At 49.9% G+C, this 26425-nt stretch overlaps 1 protein-coding gene across 7 annotated transcripts in view; it reads left to right on the top strand.

Moving 5' to 3' along the window:
- CUX2 (cut like homeobox 2) overlaps positions 1 to 26425 on the top strand; it is a 314909-nt gene that overhangs the window by 154562 nt on the left and 133922 nt on the right. The gene's annotated exons all lie outside the window — the stretch shown is intronic.

Here is a 26425-nt window from a genome sequence, read left to right as displayed (position 1 = left end):
CTGGGGAGCATTTGGTTCCCCAGCCTCAAGAGCAGTGGGAAGTCACCTGTCTTGTCGTGGCAGGTGCCAGGCCGCGGAGCAATGGGATCTGACTGATGTTTGTGAAAGCACCCGTGGATGTTGGAAGAGAGGGCAGCAGGAAGACTGGTGAGGAATCTTCTGCACCAGTCTAAGCAAGAGAGGATGGGCTTTGTGGCCGTGGAGACAGCTAGGTGTGGGCAGATTCAGGAGTATTTTGGGCGGAAGGAAAAAAGCTGAGCCTCCCTCCTTTTACCCCCAGGACATTCACGCAGAAGGGTGCACAGACCGGGCACAGTGGCTCATGCCTGTAATCCCAATACTTTGGGAGGCTGAGGTGGGAGGATCTCCTGAGCCTGGGAGGTCGAGGCTGCAGTGAGCCATGATTACACCACTATACTCCAGCCTGGGTGACAGAATGAGACCCTGTCTCAAAAAGAAAAACAACATTCCCTGCCACCCAGAAACATCCCTTGTACCCATTCTAGTCCATGCCCCACCCAGCCATGGCACCAACATAACCACTCTCCTGCCCCCTAAACGCACCTGTTTCTGTGCCTTGCGCAAATGGAATCATAAGGCCTGTGCGCTCTTGCACCAGGCTGGTTTCGCCCCATGCTGCGTCTGTAAGATTTATCAATATTGTTTGTTGTGGCGGTCCGTGCATGCCCGTGGCCGCTCTGTAGTATTCCGTTGGGTGAATAGATCACAAATGTATTTATCCAGTCTCCTGTTAATGGGCATTTGGGTTGTTTCCAGTCTGGGGCTATTATGAATAGTGCTTCTATGAACATTCCAGACCAGCGCTTCTCAAACGTTAATGTCCTCATGAATCACCTAGAGAACTTGTTAAAATCAAGATCCCAATTCAGTAGGTCGGAGTGTTTACATTGTTGCTCTTCATTTCCCGGGTGGTGCTGATGCCACTGGCCTGTGACCGTACTTTCAAGAGTGGGGCTGTATTTGGTGAACGTGTTTCTCTGGGGTAGGTACCCGGAGTGGCACGGCTGGAGCATGGGGAGGCATATGTGTAGCTTCAGTAGATGCTGCAAGTCGTTTTCCCAGATACTGACACCTCCTCCAGCACTGTGTGAGGTTCCAGTGGATCCGCGTCTGTGCCAGCACTTGGTATTATCTGTCTTCCCTTGTAGCCATGCTGGTGGGTATGTAGCGCTATCTCCTTGTGGCTTAAATTTTCATTTCCCTGGTGACAGATGAGGTTGAGCACCTTTTCGTGTGTTCACTGACTGTGGGGAGCTCCTCTCATGTAAAGCACTGATTTCAGTCTTTGGCCCGTGTTTTTATTTGGCCATCTCTTCCTTATTGAATTTTTAGGGGTGCTTCCTTCTGCACACCGTGTTTTGTCAGATAAACTGCACATTCCTTTTCTCTCTCTCTCTCTCTCCCTCTCTCTCTCTCTCTCCCTCTCTCTCCTTCTCTCTCTCGCCTTGCCTTTGCATTTTTATTGCACTTGTTCTTTAATGCAGCAATTACAGCTCAGGACTCGGGAGCGGGGTGCAGAGGTTCCTGTTTCACCGGTCCTAACCAGATTACAGTTCATTGCTGGTGGGATCGGCTTTCAGCTTCTTATTTATGCACACACCCTGCACTCTTGTTCCTGACCTTTCTCAGCGGGGGCATCTCCCCCAATTCATGAACATTCCTCCATCTACCCTGGCCCCACAATCTAAGCTGCTCAAGCCAGGGCGTCCACTTAACCATGGTCTTTTTGCATTTTCCCACCTCTTGATGCTTTTTGGCTATGAGATGAGTTCATCTTTCCTGGACATCCAGAGAGATGCCTGGCATTTTTAGCTGATCAACAGACCATTTGTGGCTTAACAGAGACACATCTGAAGGTGATTGGTCCCAGATGCGAGGAGCAGAGGCTGAAGAGAGGCAGGTGGGCATCTGCCTCGTGGTGTAGCTTGTGCAAGAGTGATTTCATTCTCGACCCGTGAAAATCCCTCATGGTTGTGCCTGCTGCTACCCCAAAGCAGAATGCCCCAGCTTTTAATCTGTGTGTGTTGACTCTTGCCATGAAACTGACACCTCCAAGGACTCTCCTCACCCTCACCTCCTGCTCAATGCTCGTCTCCAGCCACCTTCACTCCCCACCCAGCAGTGGAGCACAGCTCACCTGCTTGCAGATCCTGCACGCCAGGAGGGTCCTGCTGTCCAGCTTCCCGTGGGACCCCACTTCCCCCTGGCATCCCTCGAGGACGAACAGTGGAGGCTGTACTCCAGCCTGGGTAACTGATGAAGGCTCCAAACCTGGAGCCTCCACTGCAGGGGCTGGATCTGCAACTACGCTACTCACGGGCCTTGCGTACCAGGCAAGTGCTAACCTGTCTGAGCCTCAGTTTCCCCATGTATAAAAGGGGGATAATGATGGTACTCAACCGGTAGAGCTGTGGGGAGGGTGAAATGAAGTCGCACGGGTAAAGTGCTGAGAACACGCCTGGCCCACAGGGATGATTGTATGGCTGTCTACTGTGATGATTGTTCTTATATATTTATTTAATTTATTTATTTTTGAGACTCTCTCGCTCTGTCACCCAGGCTGGAGTGCAGTAGCATGATCTCGACTCACTGCAACCTCCGCCTCCTGAGTTCAAGCAATTCTCCTGCCTCAGGCTCGGGAGTAGCTGGGATTACAGGCATGCTAATTTTTGTATTTTTAGTAGAGACAGGGTTTCACCATGTTGGCCAGGATGCAGAACCTGACCTCGAGTGGTCCACCTGTCTCAGCCTCCCAAAGTGCTGGGGTTACAGGTGTGAGCCACCACACCTGGCCCCGCCACTGTTTTTCTTTTGACTCTTCTGCCGGTGCCCAGCCCCCTCCACCTGCCATCTCCTGTGTCCTACCTGCTGAGGTCCACTGTGCCTTCACCCACTCCCAGCCTTTGGACCTGCTGTTCCTCCTGCCTGGCGTGTGCTTTCCTCTGTTCTCCACCTGAGGACCCCCCACTTCATTCATGCCCGGAGGCCAGTGTCACCCCACCTCCTTCAGGGCACCTCCCCGACCCCTGGTACTGGTATGGGTGTCCTGAGCTTGTCAGTGCGATGGATGGTTGGTCTTCAGTTTGTGGGGAGCAGGAGCCAGTCTCTCATGATGCTGATAACGGCGGGTATTTATTGAGCACGTGCTGCATACCAGTTCAGTGATGGGGGCTTTTTGTTGAGCACCTGATCTTGGTCTTCCTAACACCCTGTGACCGCCAGCAACAGAGACCTACACATGCAAAGCCCATGTTCTGCAGTGAGAAGGTGGCTGAGGGGATTTTTTTTTTGGCGGGGGGGGTGGGGGGGCGGACAGAGTATTTCTCAGTCACCCAGGCTGGAGTGCAGTGGCACCATCTCGGCTTACTACAATCTCCGCCTCCTGGGTTCAAGCGTTGCTTCTGCCTCAGCCTCCTGAGTAGCTGAGACTACAAGCACCTGCCACCACGCCCAGCTAGCTTTTTGTATTTTTAGTAGAGATGGGGTTTCACCACGTTGGCCAAGCTGGTCTCGAACTCCTGACCTCAAGTTATCCTCCCGCCTCAGCCTCCCAAAGTTCTGGGATTACAGGCCACCATGCCTCGCCGGCTGCGGGGATCTGAACCCAGCCCTGCTCCTCCAGCCCTGTCTTTTCCCCCAGAACCCCATAACCCACCTCCAGCTCACGCCTTCCTCCTGCATTCGCCAGATCTTCATCAGGTAAGGCTGCTAGTAACGCCTTCTGGCTGCTCTCTTCCCCCACCGGGAACCCTAGGAAAGGGTCTGTCCAGTTCACCATCGCAGCCCACGGGGGGTCTGACACAGAGAAGGACCCAGTAATTCCAGGTTCAGTCAGCAGCTCTCAGGGTGTGGGTCAGTGGCCCCTGGAAGTCCCGAGATCTTTTCCTTGGAGTTTTCAAGATCAAATTACTTTCGTAACAATACTAAGCTGCTACTTGCTCTTTTCACTCATATTCCCTCACAAACGCATGGTACAATTTTCCAGAAGCTATCCAAGGTGTGATGACATCATCATTCCTATGGCTAATGGAGCATGTGTTTGTGTATCCTTGTGCTTGAAACATTTCTCGGTTTTAATGTTGAATATGGTGACTGTTGATTGCTGTGACCTACCCAGACAAAGCCCTTCAGGGTCCTCTATCATTTTTAAGCACATAAAAGGGCCCTGAGACACAAAAGTTTTGAGAGCTGCTATGTTCAATGAATGCATGAGTTGGATGAAGGAAAGAGTGAATGGAGTGTGTGAGCCAAGGCGTTTGGACCCGGCTTATATTTAAGGGATGGTGGTCAGGGTGGCAGAAGATGGATTCCAGGGAGGGAGGAGTGACTCAGGAGTCAGGAGAGAGGGGGACATGGAATGACCCCAATCCCACCTGCCTGACTGCACCCCATAGCCCTGATCGGTTCCTCCAAATACCCTCTGATCTGGCACAGAAGTCCCTGGCACAGCCGGCGGCTGACTGTTCCGAGGTGTTTTCTACAGCAAAACAATTTGAAATAATTAGAACTTTACAAAATGTCTTTAAACACGCTGGTAATGGGCATAAGAAAACACTTGTGAAGTGTAATCAGTTATTAGCAGCTGATCAATTATCCTCATGGATAGCTGTTGGGGGGGGGAGACGAGAAGCAATAATAAGCCCCTTGATTAACTAATTTGAATATCTTTGGGGAACAAATTCCGAAATTTCTTTCTATTTTCTCCCCCGCTATTGTAATTGTAACGCCGGCCGCACATCTGCTGGATAAAGACGGATGGAAATGGTAATGAGTGTTCTGCTGTGAACAGGCCTCTTGTTTGGGATCCAGGAAGGAAGGCACTGGAGGTGTGGGGGGTGTGGGGGCTGCCAGCCGGGCCTGGGGACCTCGTGCTGGCTGGAGTGGGCAGCCCTGCCATGGGCTTGGCCTCTGCCTCCTGATAAGATGTCAAGGTCTAGGAAGCCAGCTTCAGTGGGCAGAGGATATGGGTGAACAGGTGGCCCTCTGGGAAATAGTACAGCTTCTCCTGAAGACCCCCTAGGGCCAGCTGGGACGGGGACAGTCCCAGGATGGAGCAGTGAAGGGAAACCAACATTCTGGATGTCACTCTCAGCCTCCGGCTCCCCCAAAATCTTGCTGGGTGATGGGTTTACAAAAGGCCAGGGTGACTCAGCTGGACAGCATTAAGGACCCCCACATCCCTGTGGGTCTTTGATCTCACAGGACGCCATGAACATCTTACACCGGTGGCCACCTGGCTTGCAATCACCTTGCAGCTAAAGCGAGTCTCTAGGTCCAGACTCCTTGGCTTGAATCCAGCTCTGCCCCCTCAGCTGTGTGACCTTAGGCAAGTGACTTAACCTGCCTCCCAGGGTTCTTGTAGCACAGGGCCACCATGTGATAAGCACAAAACAAATGGAAGCCATCATTGCTATTATTTCCATCCTGCGTAATTAACAGGCTAGACCCGAGTTTGCAAACTGGCAGGCCAGGGTCCAAGTTCCCAGTAAATCTGTTTTGTTTGGCACAAGCTGCATTGTTAAAATTTTTGTCTGAACTTGTTGCCAGTGATTAGAGTTCAAGATATTTTCACATCAAAAATCTGGACTGGGGGCCTTTCTGGAGAACTAGACCCTCACCCCTGCGGGGCCCACAGTTCCATGTGGCACCCATTGGCCAGAGCCGAGCACTGCAGCCTCCTGTAGCGGGGGCACTGGTCTTTCCTTTGCCAAGGCCTCACCCGACCCAGTCACTCCAGGGCATCCCTGCTGGGCCCCTGCCCTCACCTATAAGCCCCAGGAGGTCAGCTGGGAACAGGTCACCTTGGTCCCTGATACATACCCAGTGACTGTCACACAGCAGATGTTTAAAGCATATTTGAATGAGCGTTTGTTCAGATGAGAGGCTGGTTTAATGAGGAGATCCACTTCGTGAGGTCCCCCAGAGCCTAGGTGGTCTTGCCTGAGCAAGGCAGCAAACTCCAGTGTCGGTTGTGTCTATCTGGGGACCCCCAGCCGTCCAGCTCCTGTACCGCCCAGTGGCCATCAACAGAAAGTCCTGCTCTCTGTGCGCTCCCGTCTCCCTCTGTCTTCTCCTCCCTACAACTATGGGAGATGTTCTGGAGACTCACATGCCGGGGTGTCAAACTCCCATCCCTTAAGCAGCAGATCCAAGGCACGAAGTACGCCAGAGAAGCCACCAACAGCCCCACGGCCAGCCAGCACCTGCAGTCACTGGTCCACGTTGATCTCATTCAGACAAGGCCTTTTCAGTATTTTGTTTGAAGACGTTCAAAAAGGAGCATGCAAAACCACTTCTAAAATCCCTCCCTCCCTTTCCTGCCCAGCGCACCTTGTTTTCCCTCCCCTGACTGTTCCATCGCTTAAAAATGGCTTAAGCAATTTGGGTTATTTTTAGAAAAATGCTGGTATGTTGGCTGACAACCTATATTCTAAGTTTCAACCTGATATGGAAAAGACAGAGTTTATAAACCCCTAGAGGAAAAAAAAAGGAAACATAAAACATTGCTTTGGAATAGAAATCATCTGAAACTGACCCCTTGGGTCCCGGCCAGCGGGGCGTCACTGGGCACCGGCCTCCGGTGTGAGATTTCAAGGGCACAGAATGAAATTGGTTCTTGCAAGCTCCTGTCAACATCGCTGGGAGAACTGGGTAGAGCATCTTGTGGACTTACGAACACGGGTTGGAACCCTGGTTCTCCCTCACTCTGGCCTTAAGCTGGGAAGCACCTTCTCCGAGCCCTTCGGTCCGTCATCTGGGACACAGGGATACTGGTAATCACCTTAGATAAAGCAATGGACACAGAGCCTGATGCCAAGGACTTGTCTATAATGTTGTTATAATCTTGATGGTCCAATGCAAAGACAAGGCTCTCGAAAGAAAGCCAGCACACACCTTGTAGGTATGAGTGGCTGCTATGCCTAGACTTCCCCTGCTTCCTGATAACTTTGAGTTCTTTCCAGCAGCTTTATTGAGATATAATTGACATACCGTGAAATTCACCTCTTAAACAACACAATCGGTTTAGCATATTTACGGAGTTGTACAACCATCGCCACATCCAGTTTTAGAACATTTCTGTCACCCCAAAAAAGGTCTTTTGGATTCATTTCCAGTCACTTGTCTGATCCCACTCCCAGCCCTGGGAAACCACAAATCTGTTTGCTGGGTCAATAGATTTGCTTTTTCTGGTAATTTCATATAAATGGGATCGTACAATCTTTGTTCATTATGTCAGCTTCTTGCATTAGGTGTAATGTTTCCAAGGTTGGCCTATGTTATAACGTGTATGAGTATTGTGTTCTTTTGATTGCTAAATAATATTCCATTGTATGGATAGACCACGTTTTATCCATTCATCGCTTGGTGGCCATGTGGGCTGTTTGTGCTTTTTGGCTGTTGTGAATAGCACTGCTGTGAAAGTTTCCATGCAGAACTTTGAACATATGTTTTCCATTCTCTTGGGTAGAGGAGTAGAATTGCTGGATCATAAGATAAATTTTTGTCTAACTTATTAAGAAACTGCAAAACTGCTTTTCCAGAGTGGCTGTACCATGCTGCATTTCCGCAAGCAGTCTCTGTGCTTAGTACTGTCTCCGTTGAGATTTCAGGGTGCATTTTTGGTCCCTGGTTTTTTTGTTTGGTTGGTTGTTCTGTTGTTTTTGAGATGGAGTCTTGCTCTGCTGCCCAGGCTGCAGTGCAGTCGCACGACCTCAGCTCACTGCAACCTCTGCCTCCTGGGTTCAAGCGATTCTCCTGCTTCAGCCTCCTGAGTAGCTGGGACTACAGGTGCACACCACCACGCCTGGCTAATTTTTGTTTTTTAGTAGAGATGGGGTTTCACCATATTGGTTAGGCTGATCTTGAACTCATGACCTCGTGATACACCCACCTCAGCATCCAGAATTGCTGGGTTTACAAACATGAGCCACCGTGCCCAGCCTCGTCCCTGGTTTCAGTCAGGGTGTGGGCTGGGATTTCCGGGAGCCATTGGAGCTTGAAGAAATGAATGGCAGGTGGGGGGCATAGAACGAAATCACACATCCTTAGGTGTTCTAAAACAGCACTGTCCCGTAGAACATGTAGATGATATATACCTGAACCTTTCTGTACAGGAGCCACTCCCCCTGTGGTTATTGAGCGCCTGAACTATGGCTTGTGCAACTGAGGACCTGAATTCGTGATTGCATTTCATTTCAATCAACGTAGAGGTACTAAATTTAAATAACTAAGGGAGGCTAGTGTCTACTGTATTTGACAGCGCGGTTCTAGGAGTTGAGGATCACTGCTAGGAATGTTCTGGGTCCCTGAAGAATCTTGCAGAGGATTGAGCAGAGTTCAAACCTTTTAATCATAGGGAATTAGAACAGGTGTGGGGCTCGGGCTAGGGGCTGCATGTGCAGGAATATCGTGTCTAGATGGTGCTCAGTAACTCAGAAGAGGGGATTTAGATTGGGGTATCTTGTACAGTCACTGGAATAATGTGGACGGGCACTGGAGCTAGGAGGACCCGGGTTCAAATCCTAGCTCTGTTGCTTCCCAAGCCTGAGACCTGGAGCAACTGACCTATTCCCTCTAAGCCTTGGTTTTCTCATCTGCAAAGTGGAAGTACTAACATCTCTCTTGAAGGACTGCTGTAAGGCCCAGAGAATGATTCCTCTAAATGACCTAGCTCAGTGCCTGCCACTTAGTCAGTGTGGGAAAGGATCAGCTTCTGCTACCGTCATCTTTATTGCTGGTGCTATTCTGCCTGGTCCCCAGGACAGGATAAATGCCATGTCAGCACAGAATCCCACATCCTCATCCGTGAAGGCTGAGATGCTAGACCGTCAGCAGCACAGAGGCAGGGACTTTGCAGTGGCCACTGTTGGATCCCCAGTGCCTGGAACAGTGCCTGGCACAGAGGGGATGCTCCTTATCTGTTTGTTGAATGAATAAATGAGTGCATGCTGCTGGCTTGTTGGCAAGCAGCATGTAGGCATCTTGAGGGTTCCTGGAGAGAACAACACCCTCCTTCAGAAGTGTGGTTTGAAAAATAGCACTGGGTTCAATGCCAGCCGTGGCCTGTCTTGTGTGAGGGCAGAGATAGCTTCCCTGTCCTTAAATGGCTTCCTTGGAGCGTGGCTGGGACTCAGGCCAGTCTAAGGTCACTCAAGGCAGGTGTAGAATAGGTGAGGCTCAGCCAGGTCAGATTCGCTTCCCACCACCAGGGTGCACAGGTGAGGTTCACACAGTTAAATCATACAGCCCCAAAATGTGCATGGGGTTTGCATTCAGGTAATCCTCCCAGGCCCTAAAACATCAGGATGTGCTAACATTTCCGCAGTAGCAGCCCACGCAAGCCTACTTGGGGAACCCGGTGGTTTCATCCTGTCCGTCCTGAATTTCCCACTGCCCTCACTTCTCCTTCCCTTTCCTGCTGCTGATCTTGATCTCTCCCCCCCACTCCTGGGCCCTGAAGTGGGATACTTCCATTCCTCCAGATTGTAACTTTTTATTTATGTGAAACATTCCGTAGTTATCAAAATCTTTTCATACTCGCTATTGTCATTCAGGGGGCAGAGAAACTCAGTGAGTGAATCTTCACTTAAAAATTGTCTATTAAGGCCGGGTGCGGTGGTTCACGCCTGTAATCCCAGCGCTTTGGGAGGCCAAGGTGAATGGATCACTTGAGCTCAGAAGTTTGAGACCAGCCTGGCTAACGTGGCAAAACCCTGTCTCTAATAAGATACAGAAATTAGCCAGGCGTGGTGGTGAGCGCCTGTAATCCCAGCTACTCCAGAGGCTGAGGTGGGAGAATCGCTTGACCCTGGGAAGTGGAGGTTGCAGTGAGCCAAAATCATGCCACTGCACTCCAGCCTGGGGGACAGAGCAAGACCCTGTCTCAAAAAAAAGAGTATAGGCCGGGCGTGGTGGCTCAAGCCTGTAATCCCAGCACTTTGGGAGGCCGAGGCGGGTGGATCACGAGGTCAAGAGATCGAGACCATCCTGGTCAACATGGTGAAACCCCGTCTCTACTAAAAATACAAAAAATTAGCTGGGCATGGGCATGGTGGCGCTTGCCTGTAATCCCAGCTACTCAGGAGGCTGAGGCAGGAGAATTGCCTGAACCCAGGAGGCGGAGGTTGCGGTGAGCCGAGATCGTGCCATTGCACTCCAGCCTGGGTAACAAGAGCGAAACTCCGTCTCAAAAAAAAAAAAAAAAAAAAAAAAAAAAAAGAGTATATTGGGCTTGGACCAGGCACTGGCTGGGGCTGCAGAGGTGAACAAAACAAACAGGAGTGCCTGCCCTCCTGGAGCTTTCACCCTAGGAAGGAAGCTGGCAGTTAAATGCAGATAACTGTATCTTTGCAAATGATGATGAATGCTCTGCGGGAAAGAAGGAAGGAGAAAGTGGGCCTCCGTTAGAGGAGGGGGTGCCAGTGGGGCCAGGGAGGTCCCCACAGAGAAGGTAGCAGTTGGGGAGAGACTGCAGGTGGGATGGGGGGATACTGCGTGTGCAAATGTCCCGAGGTGGAAAAGAGGCTGGCTCGTTGGAGGCCCGGGGCAGTGGGTGTAGCTGGAGTGTGTAGAGTGGGGAGGGAGGGTCCCCCCTAAGGCTGGAGCCTATAGGAAGCCGTGCGCAGTGGCCTGACCCTCTCGGCCCAGCGAAACATCTGATTTCAATCTAAGACCATGGCAAAAATGATGAACCAGTTTCAAGCCAAGGACAGAGAAGAGCTGATTCACGTTTTGGGCACTAACTCCATCCGCCACGTGGAAAATGCAGGCGGGGTGGGTGCGGAGAGAGAAGGGAGGAGGCCTCGGGAATAATCCAGCAGGGGATGCTGGCAGCTTGGACAAAGGCGGCAGTGGGGGTGGGTATTATTTCTGGACGTTGGCAGGATTGAGGAGACGTAGCTGGGATTTGTTCAACGTCACGGTTATTCCTGCGGTACAAGTGAGGACACGGAAGCTCGGAGAGGCACACCGACTTGCCCCGGGCTTAGAGCTGGCAAGAGCAGCAGGCAGGGCTCAGACTCAGGCCTTCCTGGTGCTGGAAACTGCTTCTGCCCTGCGGTACTACTTCTGGCACCTCTCTAGCTGAAATGATGCCCACACACATCCCCATTGCGCAGGTTAGGAAACAGACTCAGGCGTTAACATTTCCTGACTGCAGAGCACCAAAGGCAGGATTTGAACCCAGCCCACACTCCTAAGCTGGGAATGTGAGTGCCGTGTGTCCTGGGTCTCTTTAGGTTCTGCAGAAAGAAAGGGAACGAGATGGGCAGAGGGAAAGTCAAGGATCCACAGGCCCTGGGCCAGGGCAGGCCAGTCCATCGTGCTCAGGTTTTCTTAGTAAATACAGTAAGAACTCAACTCTGCACAGACATCTGTGTGCGTCTGTGTATGTGTGTGTCCTGGTGAAACTGTCTGTCCATGCCACGTGTCTCTGTGTGTCCCTCTGTATCTATGTGTGTTTCTGTGTGTTCGTGTCTTACAGGTATGGATCTCTGTGTCTGGGTGTCTGTGTCTGGGTGCATTTGTGTGTCCATGCGCATTTAGGTCTCGTGTGTCTGCGTGTCTGTCTACACTCACAGAGAAAGGCTGGGTTCTGTAGCACTCTGCGTGCGGCGCGCTCCCCGCTCTTCGGTTCTTCACAGATGAACGTGTGTTACTGTACCGTTGGAATCGGGAGGGGAGGTGAACGGAGATAAAAGTCTCTTCGTGTTGCGGGGGAGAGAGCATTTGGAGAGAAAGGGCTTGCCTGTGTTGTTTTGGGAAATGGCTTTTTATGGTTTGGGAGGAGGAGGGGACACCCCCTCTCGCAGTGAGGATCCAAGCCCTGTCTTTGAACCCTCCCACAGTTGGGTCTGCACGCAGCCTGTTTGCCGTCCCTGGCCGTGCCTTTATTTACAGGGAAGGCAGCCAGGGGTCTCGGGTGCAGCTTCAGGTCATTAAAGTCAGCTGGATAGGAATTTCACATTCATGTTGCTAATAAACACTTTAATAAAATGTAGAAAGATAAAAACGGGGGTTTTTTTAGGTTGCGCTTTTCTTTCCCTCCCTCCCCCATGCTTTCCTTTCTGGAAGTGGCAAGAACTGTGCCTCAGGAACCTGTACAGCTTGATGTGAAATACACCCTGGACAGGGAACAGCTACTTGGACACTGTTTATGGAGTGCTGGGGGAAGGCTGGGACAGGCGCTTCTGTCTCGGGGTCATCTGGGAAGTAGGAGCCTCATGGCAGACTCCCAGGTGACCCTACCTGGCCAGCCCTCATCAATCCAGGCCTCCTCCCTGGAGGTGTCATCACTTGGGTCAGTGTCTTCCAACCCCAAAAGAATAGCCATGATGTATGTATATGATGCAGCCAAATTTGGGGTGTCCCGAGGGGTTAGGGACTCCAGCAGAATTGAGGGGTAGGAACATTTAGTTTGACCTCTGAGCCTCTCTTCCTCTTTATCAGCCCTGCAACATTTTTTTCTCTATAAATGCTTCTGTCTTCATGCTTACAAACTAGACTCCTCAGGGGCATTTATATTAGCAGCGATGCTTCCCATTTGTTTAGGAAGGAACTGCATCTCCGGGTTTCTGCTGGGCCTCTCCATAAACCCTCAAGGCATCGTTGCTCTCATTTAAACAGTGCTGGGCCAGAGGGAGGCCAGGCACTCGGCAAAGTCCGCAGCAGACAGGGACAGCCTGTGTAGCCCTTGGGCTACAATGGCTTGTGACCACCCCTGCCCCCCCTGGTTCGGCGGCCTCCCCTCTCGATCTCGCCTGCAGCCTCCCTGGCCCTGGCTCCCAGTTGCCCAGAGGCATTGGCTCCTTGCCAGTCCCTGAAATCCATCACCGCAGTCTCCTGCATGCTGCCCCCACCCACCTTCCCCTCCGCTGGTAGCAGGGGACGGTGTGGCTGCTCTGCCGGCCGCTGGGCTGTCTTGCCTGCGCGGTTCCTTGCAGCTGCCTCTGCTCAGCTGTCCTCTCTGACTCCCAACCACTTCTTGCCTTGGTCCCACAACTTTCCAACCTCAGCCCCACGAGGCCGTGTAAGATGCATCGGGATAGTCACCCACTCCCCAGCAGAGCCGGGTGTTCCAGCCCCACACATGCCCACAGCTCCCTCCTCCTGCAGTGCCTTCCCCCACGCCCCTGGTGCCCTTTGGGGCCGCTCTCTCCTGCTGTGCTTTTCTTGGGACAACACCTGCACATTTGTGTGACAGTCCTCCCCAGACTGAGTTCCACAAGGCTCTCGGAACCCCACCCAGCATACCGTAAGCACTTAATAAATGCTTCCTTACCTCGATTGTACACCTGGCACCTTCTCAGCCCTGCACACCAGAGAATTTTTCCAGAGTTTCCTGAGCTTCCCACAGACCTTCTTCCCACCCCCAGATGCCCCCGACCTTGAAAAAGGCAGCTCCGAGGAATGAATTAGAGAAAAACATGTTGAAAGGGGCAGACTTCAGAGAGGATGCAGCAGCCGGGAGAAGAGCAGACCAGAGTTCAAAGCCCAGCTTTGCTTTTGCCTGACTGTGACCTGGGGGCAGTGACACGATCTTTCAGGAACTCGTTTTCCCAGCTGCAAAAGAGCACGGGCCTCCCAGAAGATGCAACAGTAACCTCATGCAGTAAGCGCTCGGCTCCTGTGATGTGAGTCATCGCCACTGTGGCCCCTAGCAAGAGCCTGGGATATAGCAGGTGCTCGGTAAACACTTGACGAATGAATGAGTGAATGATCATTTCATGGGATCCACTTCCCCCACCCCCTGTTTTGCCAGGAGGAGGCACTGTCTGGCCACTCACGCAGTTGGACCAGACATGTCAGCCCTAAGAGGGGCACAAGGGGTCGGTCCCTGGCTCCTCACTTGACACCTGTCAGAGTGGGAGCTATTTTGTTTTCCTGGTGCCCGCAAGGTTTTAAATTCCAAGAACTCCAGAATATAAATCAGCAATCAAGGGCAGGAGGAAGTGATCCGATGTGGCGCTGGTTTTCGGGGCTTGCCGGCGAGATAATTAGGCATTTGATTGGCATTCTCTCTCAAGGACAGCCACCTCCAGGTCCTCCCTGTGCAAGAGCAGGCTTGTTTTCCTGCCTGGTGCTGGTGGTGGGGGACTGACGGGGGTGACGGGTGGGCTTGGGGACCCAGAGTTAGCCAGTCTTTCCATTTGCTCATTCATTGATTCATTCATTCAACAAGTGTTGAGCACCTAGTATGTGCCAAGCATCGGAACACAGCAGTGACCCAAACAGACAAAATCCTTGTCCTTGTGGAGCTGACACTGGAGAGGGCGGGAGGCGGGCAGGGGAAACAGCGATAAACAAATGGAGAAGTGACTACATAAATGTGTCGACGACAAGGGCTCAAGAGAAAAATAAGCAGAGGGTGGCTGAGGTAGAGGGGAGGTATTTACTGTTTTCAGTAGGACAGAGGGACAGGCCTGGAAGAAGGTGGTGTAAGAGCTGAGCCCTTGAGTGGCGAGGAAAGGCCCATGTGGAATTCTGAAAAAAAGTAGCACTTCAGGAAGAGGGAGCAACCAGTGCCAAGGCCCCAAGGCAGAAACGTGCTTGGCGTGTTAAGGGCCGGGCGCTGCGGCTCATGCCTGTAATCCCAGCACTTTGAGATGCCAAGGTGGGTGGATCAATTGAGGTCAGCAGTTCAAGACCAGCCTGGCCAACGTGGTGAAACCCCATCTCTACTGAAAATACAAAAATTAGCCAGGCATGGTGGTGCATGCCTGTAATCCCAGCTACTCAGGAGGCGGAGGCAAGAGAATCACTTGAACCTGGGAGGCGGAGGTTGCAGTGAGCCTAGGTCATGCCACTACACTGCAGCCTGGGTGGCAGAACAAGACTCTGTCTCGAAAACAAAAAGAATCAGTCAGGGCCAAGCGAGGTGGTACATTCCTGTAATCCCAGCACTTCAGGAGGCTGAGGCAGGAAAATCGCTTGAGCCCGGGAGTTCAAGACCGGCCTGGGCAACTTAGTGAGACCTTGTCCCTACTAAAAAAAGGAAGAAATTAGCTGCATGTGGCGGTGTACACCAATAGTCCCAGCTACTCAGAACGCTGAGGTGGGAGGATCGCTTGAGCCCAGAAGGTTGAGGCTGCCGTGAGCTATGATTGCGCCACTGCACTGCAGCCTGGGAGACAGAGCAAGACCCTCCCTCAAAAAAAAGAAAAAATCAGGAAGGACCGCATGTGCCAGGAGCAGAATGGGCCTGAGGGTGTAGAAGGAAATGAAGCCCAGCATGAATCAGGTGAACCCTTGACTCAGACTCACATGGGAGGCGTGGAAGGGTTTTGAGCAGAGGAGGGACAGGACGTGAGTTAGGTTTAACGGGATCCCTGTGGCTGCCAAGTGGGGAAGGGGCTGTAGGAGGGTAAGGGTTGCAGTAGGGAGCCCTGTGAGGAGGCTCCTGTGGTCACCCAGGCAGGTAATGACAGTGGCGTGGCCCAGGATGGCCACAGCCGAGAGGATGAGAAATTATTAGATCAGGCTGACAACATTTGCCGATTCACATCCGCCTGACACCCAGGGCAGGCAAAGCGGCTGCGGCCTCCCCACTCCTGGGGCCTCAGCCCAAGCGCCAGCCTTGGCCCAGAGCATCCAGCCCGTCCCAGGTACCTCCCACGGCCTGGAGCCCCTGCTGTCCACCGGCCTCTCGTCCTGCCGGTCCCCAGAGAGAGGTGATACCCTGCCCGCATTTGTGGCAGTGAGTCCTAGACGCAGAGAGGCCTCTGCGAGGCTGCCCAAGCTCACAGAGCTGGCAAGCAAGAAGGTCGGGACCTGAACCCAGTCTGCCTGCCAGATACTGGCTCTTGACCTGCCTCAAACTGCAAGCCAACCACTGCCTGGGCTTTCTGGAAGCCCGAGCTGTGGAAGCTGCCAGGAGGGCCCGATGTCTCACAGTTACAATTGCCTGTGTGGTTCCCATGGAACTGCATGCTCCGCGTGGGCAGGACCTGGGTCTGTCTTGTCAGTTACATAAAAAGTAGTTATTGAGTGGATAGATGGACAAGTGGATAGACAGACAGACAGATGGACCAGGCCTGGTCGTCCTCTTGGTCTTCAGGCCACGGCAGACCTTGCAGAGACAGTTCAGGGAAAGGTTGCCCTCCAGGAAACAACCCAGAGGAAGATGAGAAACTTACAGGTTTGGGTCCCCATGGTGACATTTCCTCGCCACGTGATGTGGGGGAAGTGGCTTCGTCTCTGCAGGTACCATGTATCATTGATACCTGCATCCTAAGATTCTTCATTGGCTCCCTCAACAGATGTTTCTAGAGAATCCACTGCACTCCAAACACCACTGGGAGAGAGAAATGAACTTTTGTAGTGCTGGTCGTTGTGGACCTAGTCGGCAGCCCTCTGTGGGGCAGTGGTTATTCTGCTGTTCTCACGGCACTGGGAGTTTGCTAAGAAGCTGTTGGCAGTCTCTCGGCTCACACTCGGGCCTGAGGCTTGGTGCTGTGATCCGAATGTGAACCGTCCATCAACCTGGCCCAGCTGATGGAATGCAGGGAAGCCAGCTTGGCTGGGAACTGTTTCTCTTAGGCACCACCCCTTGCCCTGGCCTCAGATAATTGGCCCAATACATCTTGGCATCTGAAATTTACATACGGCGCAGGGAGTGATGGATGGCTCTGGTAACCCGGGCTGTCTCCCAGCCACGGCTCAGTTATCCATCTCGGCAGGCTGCGGGGCCATCCGTCTTGTCTTGTCTCCTCACTCATGGCAGGCCGGCGGGTGCCCTCCAACCCCGGTCATCCCCTGGCCCCCTCCCAGAGCTGGTCCTCTGAGGCCCCTCTGAAGGCGACACTCCCAACCTGCCCCACAGCAGATAGAACAAGTCTCTTTGCTCTGAACGTCCCCTGAAGCCCTCCTCAGTGTTTGCCAGGGACTCTGATAGCAAAATCCTGAAGAGCCCCGTGGACCCAAGATGCAGAATGGGACATTTGACTCCCACAGAGTTGTCTCCCATCCGCCGCCACAAGGGGCTTCTCATACTTACTCCACTAATGGTCATTCCACAAATATTTTTCGAATGCCCACTGTGCACCAGGCATTGAACTAGCACCCCTGGAGACAGCTGTGAACAAGAGCTACACCACCCCCCACCCTTGAGGGACCATATGCCATCGGTGATTGCCAACACTCTGAAGACCCTAAACGCCAAGCCAAGCACTTGATCGGCTTATAGTCTGGTTCTCAAGGGGTCCTTACAATAACCCTATAGACACAAATTCTTATTTCCATTTTGTAGACACAGAAATGGAGGCTGAGTCATCTGTCCAAGGTCACAATGCTAGTGAGACATCAAAGCCAGGGTCTGAACCCAGGTCAGTAGTCTGTGAACCATGTCACTGTTTTCCAGACAGACCAGGCTCTTTAGAGGTCTCTGGCCTTGACACACAGCATTCGCTCATTCATTCAACCAACGAACATTTCTAGAATGCCTACTGTGTGTCAGGAACTGTTCTAGGCACTGAAGATATCTTGTTCTCATGAGCTTTCATTTTAGTAAATAAGTAAAATTCACAGTGCGTTTGGTCGTGATGCGCGTTAAGGAGAAGACTCAAGAACAGGAATACAGGCTACGTGCAGTTGGTGCTCGCCTGTAATCCAAGCACTTTGGGAGGCTGAGGCAGAAGGATTGCTTGAGCCCAGGAGTTTGATGCCAGCCTGAGCAACATAGCAAGACTGTCTTTACAAAAAATAAATTAGCTAGGTGTGGTGGTACACACCCATGGTCCCAGCTACTTGGGAGGCTGAGGTGGGAGCTGAGATGACCCAGGATTGTGCCACTGCACTCCAGGCTGGACTGCAAAGCAAAATCCTGTCTCCAAAAAAATAATAATAAGGGCTTTTACAACATTCCCATTTCCTCTATCTGGGTTGCTTGGCTTCTTTTTTTTTTTTTTTTTTTTTTTGGAGACAGAGTCTTGCACTGTTTCCCGGGCTCCGGGCTGGAGTACAGTGGCACAATCTGGGCTCACTGCAACCTCTGCCTCCCCGGTTCAAGTAATTCTCCTGTTTTAGCCTCGCAAGTAGCTGGGATTCGATTCCCGCCACCACGCCTGGCTAATTTTTTGGTATGTTTAGTAGAGACAGAGTTTCACTATGATGGCCAGGCTGGTTTTGAACACTTGACCTTGTGATCCACCCACCTCAGCCTCCCAAAGTGCTGAGATTACAGGCATGAGCCACCGCGCCCGGCACTTGGTTTCTTTATCTGACAAATTCATTCTTCCAGACCCAGGTCAGATGTTCTGTCTTGGCAACTCTTGTCCCCAGTCACAGTAAGTCACCTTGCTCTCTGTGTTCCTGTCATACTATTTTTATACTCCTTATAGTGTATGTAGGCGCATAGTGTTAGAATGGCTCTGTCTGCCCCACTGTACTGTGAACTCCTCAAGGACAGGAACTGTGTTGGTTGGTTTCTATATACCAGTACCTAGCACTGTGCCTGACACAGAATTGGGTCAGTGATTAGTTGGATGGATGATTGTATGGGGTTAGATAACGGATGGATGACTGCTTAAGTGATTGGGTGCATGGTTGCTGGACAAGATCAGTTGGATGAACAGATGAATGGATGATCCTTTTCTAGATGATGAACTGTTGGATAAACGGATGGTTGGATGGGTGGGGGAGATGTATAATTGGATGAAAGGATAAAGGGATGGTTGGTTGGGTAGACAGATGTATGACTGGATAAACGCATAAATCAGTGGTCGATTGGTTGGGTAGATGTACGACTGGATGAACGGATCAGTGGATGGTTAGATAGTTGGGCAGATAGATACACGATTGAATGGATGGATAAATGGATGGTTAGCTGGGTAGATAGATGCGTGATTGAATGGATGGTGGCTGGGTAGTTGGATGGATGCTGGATAAAGGGCTTCCAGCCTGGTTAGCACTTCAGTCGTTACTGGCAGCCACTGCCCAAGTGGGGCCCACACTATGATTTAATTATAGGTAGATTAAAGCTCTACGTCTCCTTTGCCTGCTGAGTTTCCATCCCACCCAAAGGCAATACAAAAGACACGTTAGGGTTTCACTCCTCTCCAGGCCTGCACTAAAGATAATGTCTCCGCATGATGGCCTTTGTCACCTGTCACCAGAATTACTTACACCCTAGCTTGTCTGCTTTGGTTTCTGAGCTCTTGAAGGATCCAGGCTGTATCTGGCTTATCATTGCCATCCCCCTTATCAAATGCCTAGCACATCAGAGACCACGGATGCATTGATAGATGAGTGGGTGGATAGATGAGGTCCGTCATCTTCAGTTGCATCTCCCCGTAGTAAGGTGAAAGCAGAGCTCAAGTTTGAACTTGGGGGGTTAGTGACTGTATTGGAAGTCATAATCACTGCTCATCTTGGTTTTTGAAACCTCACTTGGAATCTCGACTATCACTTCATAGACATATCCTTACTAGAGATAATGTACCTAAGGTGCCTAGTGCACTCAAATTAGTATATATGTAATAGTAGACACTCAAGAAATGCTAACTATGAGCTATTGTTTCCTGTAAGGAACTTCTGTGTAAGGTTTCATTTGAAGAAAGAGTTCTAGGGTTTTAAAAAAAAAGTTCCAGAGCTTAAAAAGTTCTAAGGCTTCAAAAAAATCTGGTGACAAATATCAGAAAGAGTTAACAGGGGCGCAAAGCAGACACCTAACTTGAGGAGTGTCTGGGAAGCCTTTCTGGAAGAGGAGACATTTAAGCTGAGACACAAAGAGATGAGTAAGATCAACCACAAAGACAAAATGAGATCATCCAAGCTGAGGGAAAGAAGACTGTGGAGCCATGGAGTCAGAGGTTCTGATGGAGTTGGAAGATCCTGGTGTATATTGGGTTTCTGCACAAAATTTGGCCTGGCTGGGAAGGAAACAAGGAGAGGGGGAAATGGGAGGGACCCAGGGACACCCAGGGGTCAGGAGATTGCCCTAGGGCAGGTTTGAAGCCAGGAGGGATGTATTGAGGAAGAAATTGTTTGTCTTCATGGAATCTCTTTAAAACCTAGAAGACCTGAGGTCCTCAATTCCTTAAATCCAGCTCCCAACAATCACATTTTAGGAGGTTTCTTCTTGGCGTTGGCCTTAGGGGGACGTATCTGAGTGTGAGATGTCCTTGGAGCTGAGAAGAATGTGGGCACAGGTAGGCGGGATCTCAGGTGTGTCTTAACATGGCATTCCCCTCATAAGAATGCAGATTCTAGCCCAAGGCTCTTTATATAGCTGACGTTTTGGAATCAGGTGCGAAATTTCTTTAAAAACTAAGTGTTCTTGGCTGGGCACGGTGGCTCACACCTGTAATCCCAGCACTTTAGGAGGCTGAGACAGGCAGATCACAAGGTGAGGAGTCCGAGACCTGTCTGGCCATCATGGTGAAACCCCGTCTCTACTAAAAATAAAAAATTAACCAGGTGTGGTGGTGCATGCCTATAATCCCAGCTATTCGGGAGGCTGAGGCAGGAGAATCAGGTGAACCCGGGAGGTGGAGGTTGCAATGAGCCGAGATCGCACGGTTGCACTCCAGCCCAGGCTACAATGCAAGACTCTGTCTCAAAAACAAAAAACTAAGTGTTCTTGTAAGAGTCCCAGCACCTTCTGGTTAGGGAAACCCAGGCAAATTGAGAATGCTAGACTTGCCTCCCCATAGATAATCAACCGTTTTCCTGTCCTAGCCAAGACCCACCCTCCCCTCTGAGAAAATCCAACCTCTTAACCACGTGTGACATGGGTGGGTAACCAAAACTATCTGTGCCTCCGTTTTCTGTAAAATGGGAGACTCAGATATGATTTGTGTTTGTTGAAATGTGGGACACATACCCACTGATGGGACTTGAAATTGTAAGCATTCTGTAGAGGTGGTCTTAGAAGGGATTGATGACCCAGCATGGTGGCTCATGCCTGTAATCCCAGCACTCTGGGAGTCCGAGGCGGGTGGATCACATGAGGTCAGGAGTTTGAGACCAGCCTGACCAACATGGAGAAACCCTGTCTCTACTAAAAATACAAAATTAGCCAGACGTGGTGGTACATGCCTGTAATCCCAGCTACTTGAGAGGCTGAAGCAGGAGAACTGCTTGAACTCAGGAGGCAGAGGTTGTGGTGAGCCAAGATCTCACCATTGCACTCCAACCTGGGCAGCAATGAGCAAAACAGTCTCAAAGAAAAAAAAAAAAAAAAAGCAGAAGGGATTGACTTGGGTTCTAAGGAACAGTTCTCATCCCTTCCACCCTTCTTCATTCCAGCAGGCGGAAGCCCTCTGCTGGGGACCGCATGACCTTTAACACCCCTCCAGCACTTGATGACCTTTTCTAACAAACAGGCAGCAATGATTTGTTTTCTGTTATGCTTTTGTTTTAATGGCAACCACCCGTTTATGGTACAGGATTCTCTAGTGACAAGAAAGTGTCCTTTTCAGACGCACTTATTTAGGTTTTAAAAAAAGGGAAGGAGTCGTAGGTAAAAGTCAGCAATAGGAAAGATGCGTCTCTGTTGCCAGGATTCAAATCATGGTTACTTTTAGCGGGTACTGACAAGGAGAGAGTACGAGGGAGTACTCAGAGGCACTGGGAACATGAACGTTCTACATCTTGAACTGGGTTACTCAGGTGTAAACCATTCACTAAGCTTTTGCTTGAGCCCAGGAGTTCGAGACCAGCCTGGGCAACATGGTAAGACCCCCATCTCTACAAAAAATAAAAACCAGCCAGGCATGGTAGCACAGGCCTGTAGTCTCTACTACCCAGGTTACTGTGGGAGGGTCACCTGAGCCTGGGAGGTCAAGACTGCGGTGAGCTGTGACCATGCCACTGCAGTCCAGCCTGGGCAACATAGCAAGACCCTATCTAAAAAATATATATTTTTAATTAACTAAGCTTAACATTAAACTATGGAACTTAAGGTGATGCATATCTCAAAAAGATAACCATAGGAGTCCATTTAAAGATAAATATTAAGTGATCATGTTTTAGATGCTATATCAATATGACAGAATTCACACAGAGGGACATGAGTGGTCCAAGTTTGGACGGCAGTGACCTGAGCAACCTTGAAGATTCCTTCTAGCTCATATGTTCTGAGTGTCTTGGAGGACTAAGTCCCAAGACTGTCCAGCACACCGATGGCAAACCCTCCCAGAGATAGAGGCTCTCGCTGGGCAGTGGGCACTCTCGGGGGTGCTGCAGTTCCCATCAGAAGAGCCCCTTCCTCCAAGCCCCCAACTTCTCGAGCGCCCGATCCTGGTGCCAGCTCAGCCCCGGCCTCCTTTCTCTCTGCACATTGGCCCAAGCCTCAGCTGCATCTATCATCTGCTTCAGGCTCATTAAAATTATTTCTTTTTAGTTGCAAATGGGCTGTTTATGATGATCATTATTTGAATGGTCTGCGCCGGGCTCCGGGCTGTCTGTCTGCTGCTGATGGCCGGTTAATCAGATGAGTCTCCTCCCTGCCTGGGCCTGGCCCAAAGTCTGGGGCTGTGTTAATCATGGCTCCCCCAGGGCTGGGGGGCTGGGGGACTCGGGGGGCTGGAGGCTGGGGGCTGGGGGCGGCTGGCGAGGGCCGGGTAAGAGAAAATCCTGACGTCGTATGATTATCCAAGCTGTATGTGTGGTGGTTCGGACATGCTTTCTAAAACTCAACTTTAGACCAGACCTGGTTTATGTTTGTGATAGAAGTTTTTTCCATTCCTTCAAAATAAATATAGTGCCATGAGCTTCTTAATTTTAGCTGTGTGTACTATGAAAGACCCGCGCCGATGCTGTCATTGGCCCTCTTGCTTTGCTGATATTCGAATATCCTTTCTTTTAGGATGAGAGGGAGTGGTTTTTAATGTCTTTGCTTGATACAGTAACATTTGGCAATACTCTAGTAGTCTTCCTTTCTTTTTAAAGCAGAATTTTTACTGACCTGTGAAATAGAAAATTCTTGGAATCATTGATCTGGTGGGGTGTTTTCTGAGGTCTCAGTTTATCTAAATATAAGATTAATATCAGTCAAGGCCAGGCACGGTGGCTCAATCCCAAATGTGTCTGGGAGACCACAGCAGGTGGATTGCTTGAGTCTAGGAGTTCGAGACCACCCTGGGCAACATAGTGAAACCCTATCTCTACAAAAAAAAAAAAAGACAAAAATTAGCTGGGCATGGTGGCATATGCCTATAGTAACAGCTTCTAGGAAGGCTGAGGTGGAAAGATGCTTGGGCCAGGAGGTCAAGGCTGCAGTGAGTTTTGACTGCACTGCACTCCTGCACTCCAGCCTGGTGACAGAGTGAGACCCTGTCTCAAAACAAAAACAACAACAAAACCCAACATTTTTTGAACACTTTTAGCTTTACACATCCATATCAATTAAAACAAGCTCCCTGAACCCATCAGCTGATGAAGAAGTGGAACAGAAGCCTGCTGAAGAGAAGGGCATTAAAAATTTGCCTTTATAATCCACCAAGGAGATAATCCACACCTCAATTATTAGAATTGACTGTAATATATTTCCAAGTCCCTGCCTGAATCACCTTACAGACACATTAATGTGTTTGTTCCATGAGATGATGTATGTTAGGAGCTTAGCGTAGTGCCTGGTACATGAAGCTTTCCATAAATGGTAGTTACGATTATTTACTATTATTATTATTATTGGTGTTAGTGTGTTTACCAGTGAACTATGGCAAGAATTCAGGGTTGAAGGACAAGCATAGATTTAGGCAAAGCTGAGAAGAACATGGATGTCAATGACTTCATCTGCTCCTCAAGGAAAGACATCAAAGGCTGGGCTTGTGGTGGGGTCAAGGTGTAGGGGACTGGCAATGGCCCCTTCCTTCCCTGGCTCTGTTCTCTCTGCAGTGTGGACACAGTGTCCAGCAGACATCCTGCCTGTCAGATTTACATCCACCAGCACCCTGGGAGATGCAGGTGGAGGGAATCAGGCATAATTGTCTGTGATGATACATAAGGTGTTTGGACTTATCCTGCTCTGAGATTTCCTTTCAGAACCTGGGCTGGATGTTTTTAATGAGGAGTCAAAGCCCAACCCCCACCAAGTATATTGGTTGCCGTGTTGTGGGAAGGCACTGTGTCCCTACAATAAGAACATAGCGTCAGACACACAATAATCCAAGATGGAAAGATATCAGCCCATGTCCCAGTTCTGTTTGTCCTGCAGCAATGGAAAAATCACATCTTTGTCTTCAAGAGAGATGAGAAAAACTAGGAACTGGGAGCACGCAGCTGCAACTCAGATTGACCATGGCACTCCAGTTTTTTTCTCTCCTGCCAAGTGAGATTCTGTGCACCTGGCAGCACCCACCAGTTGGGTTTTGTCTCCATTTGTCGATTGCTGCAAACACTGATCTCGCCTGTCACTGGATATTTCGGTTGTGGTCAGTTGTAGTTTCTTTACTGGAAACTTTGATTCGTTTTAAGTGATGATGAACCAGAATTCTCCCTTTTTGCTCATAACCCCTTGTTCCACACCTGGCTTATTCCCACTGGGCTTTTAAACTGGAAGCCCCTGTGCACCTTCAAGTGGGAGTATCCTGTGCTTCCGCAAGAATTGATTTCAGCACCTTGGAGAGCACCTGTTCCCGCACCTCTTTCCTGCCCCCCATAGAGAGACTAGGTGTCTCTCTCTCTTTCTCTCTCTCTCTCTCTCTCTCTCTCTCTCTCTCTCTCTCTCTCTCTTTCTCTCTCTCTCTCTCTCCCCTCTGTCACTTATGTCGAGTGCAGTGGCACCATCACAGCTCACTGCAGCCTTGACCTCCTGAGCTCAAGTAATCCTCCCACCTCAACCTCCCAAGTACCTGGGACTATAGGTGCAGTGCCACCAATCCCAGCTAATTGTTATATTTTTTGTAGAGATGAAGTCTCACTATGTTGCCCAGGCTGGTCTCGAACTCTGGGCCTCAAGTGATCCTCCCATCTTGACCTTCCAAAGTGCTGGAATTACAGGCCTGAGCCACCACACCTGGCCCTCACCTGTATTTCAAAGCTACTTTGATGCCTCCACCTTCTACCTTCTAGTCTTATAATTTTACAAAGACATTAGACATTCTTCCAGAAATAGAAGTTCCTTCCTGAATTTCTACAAAGAAATCCATAGACCAGGGACACTCATCCCAGCTTGGGGTGCCAGGTTTACGGTGCTCTGGTGAGCTGCTATTTAGCAGATTTACCGACTCTCAGACATGATATAAGACAATTACCATGCATTTCGTCTCTTAGAGGGAAAAGGATTTGCAGTGGGTTAATAGTACTTTTATTTCATTATCTAATGGCAAAAGTGTTTCATTGTGTGTGCAAGATGAATGTGTATTAGCGATGACAAATGGGGTCTTTCAACACAGTGCTGGGCCTCATCATACATATGTTAGATTAAAGAGTTCACCCTAGAAATACACTCCCGCATCTGCGTGTGTGTTTTTAATAAATCTGATTGCAGAAATTTATTGCATCACCGGATTTAGGAAATTATGGGGCTTGATTGCCACAAATATAATCGGGTGATATATACAGAAATGCTCCTCGAGTTATGGTCCAGAAAAAAGCCCATTTCGGATGGTGCAAGGAAGCAGCCAGCCACATCAACAGAGCATTTCTTGAATTATGCAAATGAAATCCATGACAACTCATGGTGAATTGTACTCCCCTTGTGAAACTGCCACCATTAAAGGGAAGAAAGCTTCAAGAGGGGTGATCAAATATACATGCTCGACCAGCAGACATTGTCTGTGATATGTGTGAGCCGGGGCATCCCCGCTTCCATCCCTCTCTCTTTTTCCCCTCACTGGTGCGACCTGTAAAAACCTGGTCTGATACCTTCCTTGCATATAAGCCGGCAAAGCGCCTTCCAGTCCATTTCTTCTGAAGCCAGGAGTCTTCAATGAAATATTTCTTAGACTTGAAGTGAACCTTAAATGATTTACTGCGAGATACACAAAAGGTCAGCTTACTTCTTATTGGCACCTTCATTTTTCCAAAATCTACTGAAATTAAAAAGCCATCTATATCTTAAAAGGCGTATTTATGAACCTTTAAGTGTAAGTAAGTCATAGTTGGAGCCGTTCCCACCTCTGATATATGAAAGCTGTCGACAGCACTTTCTTCCACTATAATATGCCCATACAATATGCTGCACTTTACTATTTTGACATGGTTTGGAGATGTTTTCTGCAGTTACTGACAAGCTTATGCCATCACTCCTTTGGAAATTTAAGAGGTGGGCCAGGGGGTTGGGGGAAGAGATGGAAAAAAAAAAAAAAAAAAAACAACTCCACCCAACTTTATAGAAGATCATTGATCTGGCCTGACTTCGATGAGCAAAAAAAAAAAACTGTCCTGGATTTTTTTTCAGTTGCATCCCAGTTTTATAAATTATTTATCTGTGCCAGGAGTCAATATCCTGCCTTTGCTCAGC

Source organism: Saimiri boliviensis, chromosome 7, assembly GCF_048565385.1.
Source record: "Saimiri boliviensis isolate mSaiBol1 chromosome 7, mSaiBol1.pri, whole genome shotgun sequence".
NCBI classification, from domain to species: domain Eukaryota; kingdom Metazoa; phylum Chordata; class Mammalia; order Primates; family Cebidae; genus Saimiri; species Saimiri boliviensis.
The sequence above is the reverse complement of the archived record's forward strand: the minus strand, read 5'-3'. Positions and strand labels throughout refer to the sequence as shown.